Source organism: Chiloscyllium punctatum, chromosome 21 (genome assembly GCF_047496795.1).
Source record: "Chiloscyllium punctatum isolate Juve2018m chromosome 21, sChiPun1.3, whole genome shotgun sequence".
NCBI lineage: Eukaryota > Metazoa > Chordata > Chondrichthyes > Orectolobiformes > Hemiscylliidae > Chiloscyllium > Chiloscyllium punctatum.
Genome location: NC_092759.1, coordinates 68,708,179 through 68,718,481, shown reverse-complemented (window position 1 = coordinate 68,718,481; position 10,303 = coordinate 68,708,179).

The following is a 10,303-nucleotide window of genomic DNA, read 5'->3' as shown; positions in this document are numbered from 1 at the left end:
GAATGAAACCAAATTTCAGTCATGGCAACCATAAACCATCAGGATTTCTTTTCTTATTTTATTGATAACCTTTGGTAATGAAACCTAACATTGTGCCCTGTCTGAACTAAGTGTCACTTCAGATCCACAACAATCTGGTTGGCTCCACATTGCCTTGACACATGGCCGCGTGGTTAAGGGCTGTTAGGATGAACAACAAATGCTGCCCTTGCCAGTGATGCTGGCATCCAGGAAACAATAACAGTAAAGGTGAAAGAACCAAGGAAATGTGGATTTGGCGATCTGATATAAAATTCTCTACCATCTGAAAGCATGTTGGAGAATCTCAGCAGGTATGGCAGTCTGTCAGAAGAAACACAAATAATGTTTCGAGTTCAGTGAAACTATCAAAACTGAATGCAACTGAGAAATGATATTAGTATATCAGGGATTGTTGGAAGGGTGAGCGGGAGGTTTCAGCAAGAGAAAGAGAGAGGAAAATCAAGCAAAAGGATTGCTAATGATGGACTGGAAGGAAAACAGAATGGAAAGTTATTCTAACATTTCCCCTTTTCACATATTCGTGAATATCATATTGATTACGGGATGTCCCTGCTTACCGTGAGTATGTTCCCTCTATCTCTCGTGTCTGAGTGTGGTGATCAATTCCATCAGCAATACTTATAGTCGCTGAGATATAGAGAAACGTAATGTTCCATTGTCAACTGCTTCTTTGGAGAGAGGAACTGTTACTGTGCGACTGTGTGGAGATGTAAGAGATTTCCCAGCCAAGAAGAGAAACTAAGGGGACCGAGGCAGTTTCAACACTGAATTGATGCACTATGGGTGTGGGACATTGACTTGCTGCTGTCATCCAGAAAGTCAGTGGAGTCTCTGTGGATGGTGCTCTCAGGATTGTGATGTCAGCTACTGGGTTCATTCAGGGAGCCCCAAGGGTCTGGGGACTAAACTCTGAATACTGCATTCACAGTGTGGCTGGGTCCATGGGAAACAAATGGAGCTGAGACGACAAAGAAGGGAAGCTGTGTAAATAGGGAGGAGTAGGGCAAAGTACTATACTCTCTGGGATTTCCAGGAACATTTGTCTAAGCTGCACCCATTCAGGTGTAAAGTGTGAAACCAGCTTGTCTCAAAATTGAGGTGTTCACTGAGATGTACCCCCTCCTTCAGTATAACCGTAGCTTCACACCAGGGATAAGGGGACATAAATTTAAGGTGAAGGGTGGAAGGTATAGGGGAAATGTCAGGGGTGGGTTCTTTACCCAGAGAGTGGTGGGGGCATGGAATGCGCTGCCCGTGGGAGTGGTAGAGTCAGAATCATTGGCGACCTTTAAGCGGCATTTGGATAGGTACATGGATGGGTGCTTAATCTAGGTTAGAAGTTCGGCACAACATCGTGTGCCGAAGGGCCTGTTCTGTGCTGTATTGTTCTATGTTCTATGTTCTATATGTTCTAGGACTGTGCTGACACTCACGATGAATTAAACTGATTGATTCTGGAACTTTGCAGGCCGCTGTGGGTAATGTATCCACCATCTCTGAAGTGCAGTCCTCCAATGTATTCACAAGCGGTCAGAAACCACCTGCCTGCTGAGAGGAATGCATTGTTTCCATGTCCACAGAGGAAGGTACAGAAAATAACTTCCAGAATTATTAGCGAACAGAGTGATTGGTAAATATGGGAAACTGCAGGAAATCAGAATTAATGAAGATTATATTATTGAAAATCTAATCGAATTGACGTGTCATAAGTTGCTGCATCTGATCAGCTGCATCCCAGAGTGATTTAGATGAGAAGACAGTTAATGAAAGAATTACTGATTATTCTTCAAAGCTAGTTAGATTCTGGAAAGGATGCTGCAGACTGAAAAACAACTATTGTAAACTTAAATATTTAAAACAGGATGGAGAGGGAAAACAGAAAACTACATAGCTTGATGTCAGCTGTGATAAAAAATATTGAAACCTTTTATTAGGAACGTGACAACTAGATACTTGGAGAATAATGATATGATTTGGTACATTCGGTCTAGATTCAGGAAAGAGAAATGATCTTTAATAAACCTGTTTGTGGAGATTGTCCGCTGTGACATCGACAGTTGAGAACCAATGGGAGTGGAGTAATTGTAATTTTAGAAGACGCTTGACATGATTGAATACAGGTGAGTGGGGAGTGTTAGAGTCCATGGGTGGGTAGTGGTGGAATATATACCACATGGATTAAAATTTGGGGAGTGGAGATACGAGAAGAATACTGTTTTTCTTTGGACTGAAGGATTGATGGGTGGCAGCAGCATCAGTGTTTGGACAATAGCCATTCACACGTTATAAAAAAGATTCAGATGTGAACAACAAATACCATCATGTACATTTATATTTATTAAATGGTAGAGAGGTAGGCGAGTGCTTTTGTTGAAAAGGACCTGGATGTCCTTGGTCATAAGTCACTGACAGAATTCATACAGGGGCAGGAAGTAAATGATATGTGGCTCTTCATGCAAAATAATTGAAGTACAAAAGTTAGATTATCTTTCCCACTGATCGTGTTTTGTTGAGAGAGTATTTGGTGCATTGTGTAAAGATTTTGTCTGCTTTATAGACAATGATCCCTTTGTCATTGAGAGAGTGCAACGTCGATTGACCAAGCTAAACACTGGCATGATGTTACCATGAGGGGAGACTGCAGTTACTATGTGTTTAATCTGAAGCGCTATGAGAGAATAAGAAGTTGAAGCTTGATGGGTATGGACAGAAACTCATTATGTCCCAAACAGCTGAACAGGGTGAAAATGTCAAACTTTTCATTGGATGCTTGATTCCTGGCAGTTTACATGCATCTGCAGAGCATCCATACCGATTGACAGAGGTACAGGATCTGAATGAACTCTGAACACTTTAATTCACAGTTACTGTGTGGCACTGCATGGAATGTCACTTTGTACACAATCCTGTCAGCAGCCAAAATACCTTCATTCTGAAACAGTTAGTTATTCCCCAACGGCTTCTGACATCCACGGAGACCATGGGTATGCTTTCTTGGAGATGGAAGATAACTTGGAGAATGGCTAAAAAATGTTGGCTTCATTCCGACTGCCAGAAAACCATGTTAAAGTAACACATATGTACCATGAGTAATTAAGCCAGGTGGATCAATTTGGAGCAGTCTGTCTGTGCAGCAATAATCCATTTGTCTGTGATGTTGGAGCATCTCTGACATTTTCCTGTTCCTGTGTTAGTGGCTTGACAAGCTGAATATCCTCTTCCCCTTCCGTTGTAAGTGACTCCGGGTGTGAAATGGTTCTGTCTGTTCCCATGTACGTTACAAGTGGGAGAGAGCAGACTCCCTGACTTCCTGTGCTTCAGGCAGGAGGGACTGAATGGGATATCCTTCTTTTTGCCCAGTAGTTTTGATGGGATCGATTAGATTAGATTGATTAGATTCCTTACAGTGTGGAAACAGGCCCTTCGGCCCAACAAGTCCACACCGCCCCGCCGAAGCGCAACCCACCCAAACCCCTACATCTATCTACCCCTTACCTAACACTACGGGCAATTTAGCATGGCCAATTCACCTGGCCTGCACATCTTTGGACTTTGGGAGGAAACCGGAGCACCCGGAGGAAACCCACGCAGACACGGGGAGAATGTGCGAACTCCACACAGTCAGTCGCCTGAGGCGGGAATTGAACCCGCGTCTCTGGCGCTGTGAGGCAGCAGTGCTAACCACTGTGCCACCGGGCTTTCCCACATTCTTGTGAAACCTGATTGACGTGCCGAATGAACTCCTTCTTTTACTGTGGAAATATACTGTGCTGTTACATAAATGTTCCCCAGACTTTAACAGCACGATCTTGAATGTTGTCCAAGTCTTGCTGCACATGGTCACAGACTGTTTCAAGAGCTGAAGAGGGACAACCTATCCTGAAAATTTTGTAAACTTCAAGGAATGCCTTCTCCCCTGTTGGCACGGTGGCTAAGTAGCTTACGCTGCTGCTTCACAGCAGCATGGTCTCAGGGTCGATTCCAGCCTTGGGCAACGGTCTGTGTAGAGTTTGCACATTCCCCACTTATCTGCACGGTTTTCTTCCAGGTGCACCGGTTTCCTCCCACAGTGCGAAGATGTTCAGGCCAGGTGAATTGGCCATGCTTCATTGTCCATTATGTTAGGTGCATTAGTCAGAGGGAAATGTATCTGGGTGTGTTCCTCTTTGGAGGATCGGTGTGGACTGATTGTGCCGAAGTGCCTGTTTCCACACTTTAGGGAGTCTAATCTGCTCAGTTTGGACTCAATGGGCTGAATAGCCTCCTTCCACATTGTAGGGATTCTATGATGACAAACTGGAGATGCCTGAGCTGAGGAAGCTCTGCTGAGGATCTCCTGCAGATGTGTCCCACGGCTGAGATGATTGATGCCCACCAATGATAATCATCTTCCCTTGTGCTGTGAATGATTCCAAAAGTGTAGAGGTCATAATTAATTCTCATTAAGTGCGATTTTGTTCACGGCTCCCGATATCATTCTCAGTCAATTACTGCCTTGGGTTCAGGGCCAGTCTCTCTTTCCTGAGCCCCTGCGTTCCCTATTTTGTTCATATCAATAGGTCATGGTGTCGAAGCAGAGAACGTTTTCTTCAAACAGAGGGTAGTGAAAGTCAGGAATTCTCTTAGACCGAGAGTTAGGGGAGCTAGAGCACTGAGAGGGACCAGTAGTGTCCCGCAGGGATCAGTTCCGGGACCACTGCTCTTTGTTACCTTTATAAATGACTTGGATATGGATGTTGAAGATTTGGCTAGTAAGTTTGCCAATGACACAAAGGTGGTTGGAGAGGTACAGAATGAAGGAGGATAAGGAAGCTTTAGAGAGGGTAAAAAGGAGATTTACCAGGATGCTGCCTGGACTGGAGGGCAGGTCTTATGGGGAAACCATGAAGGATTGAGGGCTTTTCTCACGAGCAGTGTACGAGATGATGAGAGGCATTGAGTGAGTGAATAGCTAGAAACATTTTCCCAGGGCAGAAATTTCCATCAGTAGGTGGCATAATTTTAAGTTATTGGAGGAAGGTTTAGGGGAGATATCAGTGGTAGATTCTTTACACAGAGAGTGGTGGGTGTTTCGAATGTACTGCCAGCAGTGGTAGTAGAGTCAAATACGTGAGGGAAACGTAAGAGACTCTTGGACAGGCACATGGAACAAAGTGAACGGAAGCATGTAGGTTAGACTAATCTTAGAGTAGGATAAACAGCACAACGTCGAGGGCAGAAGGTCCTAACTGCATGCATTCATGTTGAACTCTGAGCTCAAAAACTGCATGAATTCATGTAAAACTCGGTTATCTCACTGTTTAGATTAGAATCAAACTAAACATCATGGCACAGACAATGAACAGAGGGGGCCAACGCCTTCAATATATTGTCTAGCTAGCACCATTGTTAACAGCTAACCTGAGAATGAAACTTTAAAAGAAAAGGTTTTGTGATTTTATATGAAAGAAGTGAAACTATCATCGCATTCTTTCAAATGAAAGGCTTAACAACCAATTTTTCAATGTTTAATTTCAGTTACGTTACACTAAATTTTTGCTATAAATTCTGTGTTAGGATTGAGCCCTCCACTATCACCTGATGACGTAGCGACGCTCCGAAATCTAGTGTGCTTCCAATTAAACCAGTTGGATTATAACCTGTGTTGTGTGATTTTTAACTTTGCACATCCCAGTCCAACACCGGCATCTCCAAATCAGAACAATTCTTTATACTGTGTTCCATGGAAGTGCTCAAGAAGACTTGGACATTAAGGAAGATTTGAGACTTGGAGCAGGTCAGCCTTGATCTTAGTGAAGGGCAAGGCAGGCTTGGGATATGAATGATCTGCCACTGTTTCTGATGTTCTCCTATTCTGTTACTGGAAAGTTAGAAGGTGTTATTTTCCTGGAAGGTTTTTTTATGGGATGTTGCAATCAGGGAGACCAGCGGATTTTGTGAGCCATCGCTGGGTGAGATTTGGGGGCTGTATTCACAGTGAATCTGGGTCTACAACATATTCAACAAATGAAGCACAAATTTTCAGGGAGGGGAAGCTCTATAAAGAGGGATGAGCGACCTCTTTCATATTTAGCCTGGGTCTTCCAATTACATTTTGCATATCTCCCAAACAGAGTGGGACAGTCTTGAGGGACGATATGGTCTCTTCTGTTTCTGTGCACCATGCTATAACAGTATGTGGACTCCAACTGTTCCTGTACAGCAGGTTTGAGGGTCTGAACGGAACACATGAACATGGGACTGAGGAGCAGGAATGGGTCATTAGAGAATTTGAGCCTTCTCCACCAGACGTTAAGATTGTGGCTGATCAGTTGTGGTTTCAGCCTTATTTTCCTGTCTGTGTCACATTATCCGTGACTCACTTCTCTGTCAAATCTTTAACTAACTCAGCTGTGAATACTTGTAATCAGAGAGGCGCCACAAACTTCTGGGCAAGATAATTCCCATTCGAATGGCCCTTTTAGAATTTTTCCTCATCCCGCTGTGAGAATAAGAGAGTCATACAGCGTGGAAACAGTTCCTTTTGTCCAAATTGTCCACGCCAATCAGGCATCTTAATCAGATCTCGTCCCACTTGACAGCATTTGGCCCAAATCCCTCTGAACCAGTCCTATTTATGTACTTATCCAGATACATTTTCAACGTGTAATTGTACCGGCTTTCACCACTTCCTCTGAATGTACACCCACCAGCCTCTGTATGAAAAACGTTTCCCGTCAGGTCACTTCTAGGTCTTTGCCCTGTCATCTTCTCCCTATGCCGTCTCGTTCTGGACGCCCCTCCACTGGGGAAATGGTCTTGCCCATTCAGACTATCCATGCCCTTCAGGACTTTTTTAAACCTCTGTCATGTCACCATTCAGCCTCTGACAGTCCAGGGGAAAAAGCCTCAACCTGTTCATCATCTCCCTGTAGCTCAGAACTTCAGGTTCAAGAAAAACCTTGTAAATCTTTTCTGCAACCTTTCAAGCTTAACAACATGCACCCTTTAGGAGAGTCAACTGACATGTACGCAATATTCTAAAAGTGGCCTCTCCTACATCCTCTACAAGCAAAACTCCCTACCCCTACTCCTATCCTCAATGTTCTGCCGATTAAGGCAAGCATGCCAACTACGTTCCTCACCACTCTACCGACCTAAACTCCACTTTCAAGGAACTATGAATCTTCACCCATAGGTCTCTTTGTTCAGCAACATTCCCCAGGGCACTACCCCGCCTTAACTTCCCAAAATGCAAAACCTCACAAATATATAATTAAATTCCATCGGCCAGTCCGTGGCTCATTGATGGTCAAGGATCCCGTTATATTCTGACATAATCTTCTTCACTGTCCACTGCACCACGTTGGTGATGTTATCTGTAAACTTACTAACCATGCCTCCGATAAACACATCAAAGTTGTTTATATCCGTTATGAAAAGCAGTGAGCTCAGCACTGATTCTTTCAGCACACCGCTGACCACAGGTCTTCAGTCTGGAAAACAATCCATTACCTTCAATCCAAATTTGTATCCAATTGGTTAGCTTTTCCTCGATTACATATAACATAATTTTAGTAATCTGTCTACGATGAGGTACCTGATTAAATGCCTTGCTAAAGTTTATATAAACAACGTACACCAAAGTGTCTTCTTCAATCTTCTTTGTCACCTCTTCATAATACACAATCACATTAATTAGACATGATTTCCATCACACAAATCTATATTGTCTTTCCCTAATCAGTCCTTGTAATTTCTAAATAAATGTAAATTCTATCACTCAGAATCCCCTACAACGAACTCCTCGACACTGACGTTGGCTGATTGAATCGATAACTTCCTGTGTTTTTGGCTTACTGCTCCCTTTTCGAGCCCCGATCTTCCACTGGCCACAAAAATATTTATAACTATGTTGGTGATATGGCCAATGATATAGTTCTCAGAGTGTGTCAGAGTCAGTGTTAGGAACAAGTCAGGCAGATTTCTTTAATCTGCGAAACCAACACGTTTATGACTAAAACAAAGTTGCTCAAACTATGATAGAAACAGGAATGACGAGAGGATATTGCAAATATGTACATTGATATTTCCCTTTGAAGAATACGGCACACACACGCACACATACACACGTATTGTCGATAACAAACTGAAAAGCAAAATATCTGCAAAGTTAACTTGAAAGAACATTGTCCAAATATGATTCGAACTCATGACCAAAGGAAAAATGAGAGTTTGACCCAAATGCTGCTCTGTTTGTAGAGTCATCAAGCCCTACAGCATGGAGACAGGCAGAGAGGCCCTTTGGCCCAAACTCGTCCATGCTGACCCATATATCCAACCACACTAACCTCATTTCCCAGCACTTGGCCCATAGCATTCTCGTCCTTTCCTGTCCATGTACTTGCCCAAATGCCCGTTAAATATCGTTAATATAAATGCTTCAACCATTTCCCTTGGCAGCTCGTTCGCTTTGTGATCCACTCTCTGTGCAAAACAGTTTCCATCAGATTCCCTTTTATTCATTCCACTTTCACATTAAATTGACGCCCTCTCCTCCTCGATTCCCCAACTCTAGGGAAAGAAGGGCTGGGCCATTCACCCTATCCATGTAAACTTCGATAAGATCCCTCTCATTCTCCTACGCTCTCAAGAAAATAAGTCCTTGCTTGTCCAATCTCTCCCTATAATTCATACTGTTGAGTCCTGGCAACGTTTTTGTAAATTCCGTCTGCACACATTCCAAATTAAAAGCATCCTTCCAATCGCAATGTGACTAAAACTGAACACAACACTACAAGTGCGGTCTCACCAATATCCTGTAGAATTGTAACGTGACTTCCCAACTGCTCTCCTCCATGTCCTTACCGATGCATGCTCGTGTGGCAAAAGTCTTCTTCACTACCATGTCAAACTATAAACCAAGTTTCAGATAACGGTGGAATTAAACTCCATGGTCCCTCTGCTCAACTACACTCCTTAAGATCCTACCAATCACCATGAAATCCCGACCTTGATCTAACTTTGCCAAAATATTCGTCAGCCCACTTCTCCAGTTTGATCAACGTCCTGCTGCAATTTCTGATATACTTCCTCACTGTCCACGATACCACCTGTTTTAGTGTCATAATCAAATTTCCTAATCATGCCTTGTACATTCGCAAGAATGTCATTGTTATAGATAACAAACATCAATGGGCCCCGCAGCAACCCCTGAGGTACTTCATGTGTCACAGGCCTCCAGTCCGATGGCATCCTTCCACTACTACTCTGTTTACTACCATGCAGCCAATTGTGTGTCCAATTTGCCAGCTCCCTCTGGATTCCATGCGATTCTAACCTTCCAGACCAGCCTATCAATGGTAACCTTGTCAAAGGTCTTACTGAAAACCATGCAGACTACGTCTACCGCCCTGCCCTCATCAACATTCCTGGTCACTTCATCAATGAACCCAATTAAATTTGAGAGGCATGATCTTCCACTCACAAAGCCATGCAATCTTTCTAGTCTAAACACAACTATTAATAATAATTATTAAAATTAATAATAACAAACTAATAAATAATAATAAGATGACATTTTCAGTGGAGAATAAATTATCCATGGTATGTGATATTGGAACGTGCAACATGGGTGAAGGGTAGAATAGATTTTGTCCCTGTGTCATTGAACTGTGTTCAAAAAATCAAAGGTTGGCATGTGGTTCAGTGGCTAATACTGCTGCCTCAAAGTGCCATGGATCCGGCTTTGTTTCCAGCTTCCGGTGACTCTCTGTGTGGAGTTTGCACATTCTCACTGTGTTTGTGTGTGTTTCCTCTGGGTGCTCCATTTTCCTCCCACAATCCAAAGATCTATCGGTCAGATGAATTTGCTATGTTAAGTTACCCATAGTGTTGTGTGCATTCGTCAGTGGGAAATATAGGGTCGAGCAACGGGACTGGGTGGGTTACTGTTTGTAGGGTCAGTGTGATCTTGTTGTGCCAAATGGCTTGCTTCCATACGGTAGGGAATCTGAAAAAAAAATTCCAAACAAACCCTCTGTTTCCAAATGCATGTGTATCTCATCTCTCAGAGATTTCTCAATAACCTACAACCACATATGTTAGGTTTTCTGGTCTATCGATCCCAGATTTTCCTTTGCTTCCCTTCTTGAATAATGGCGCAACATTTGCTACCCTCCAATATTCTGGACCCTAACCTGTGGCTAACGATGATGCGAAAATATCAACCAGGGCCCCCGTAGTTTCTTCTGTAGCCTCTTGCAGTGTTCTTGGATGCAGC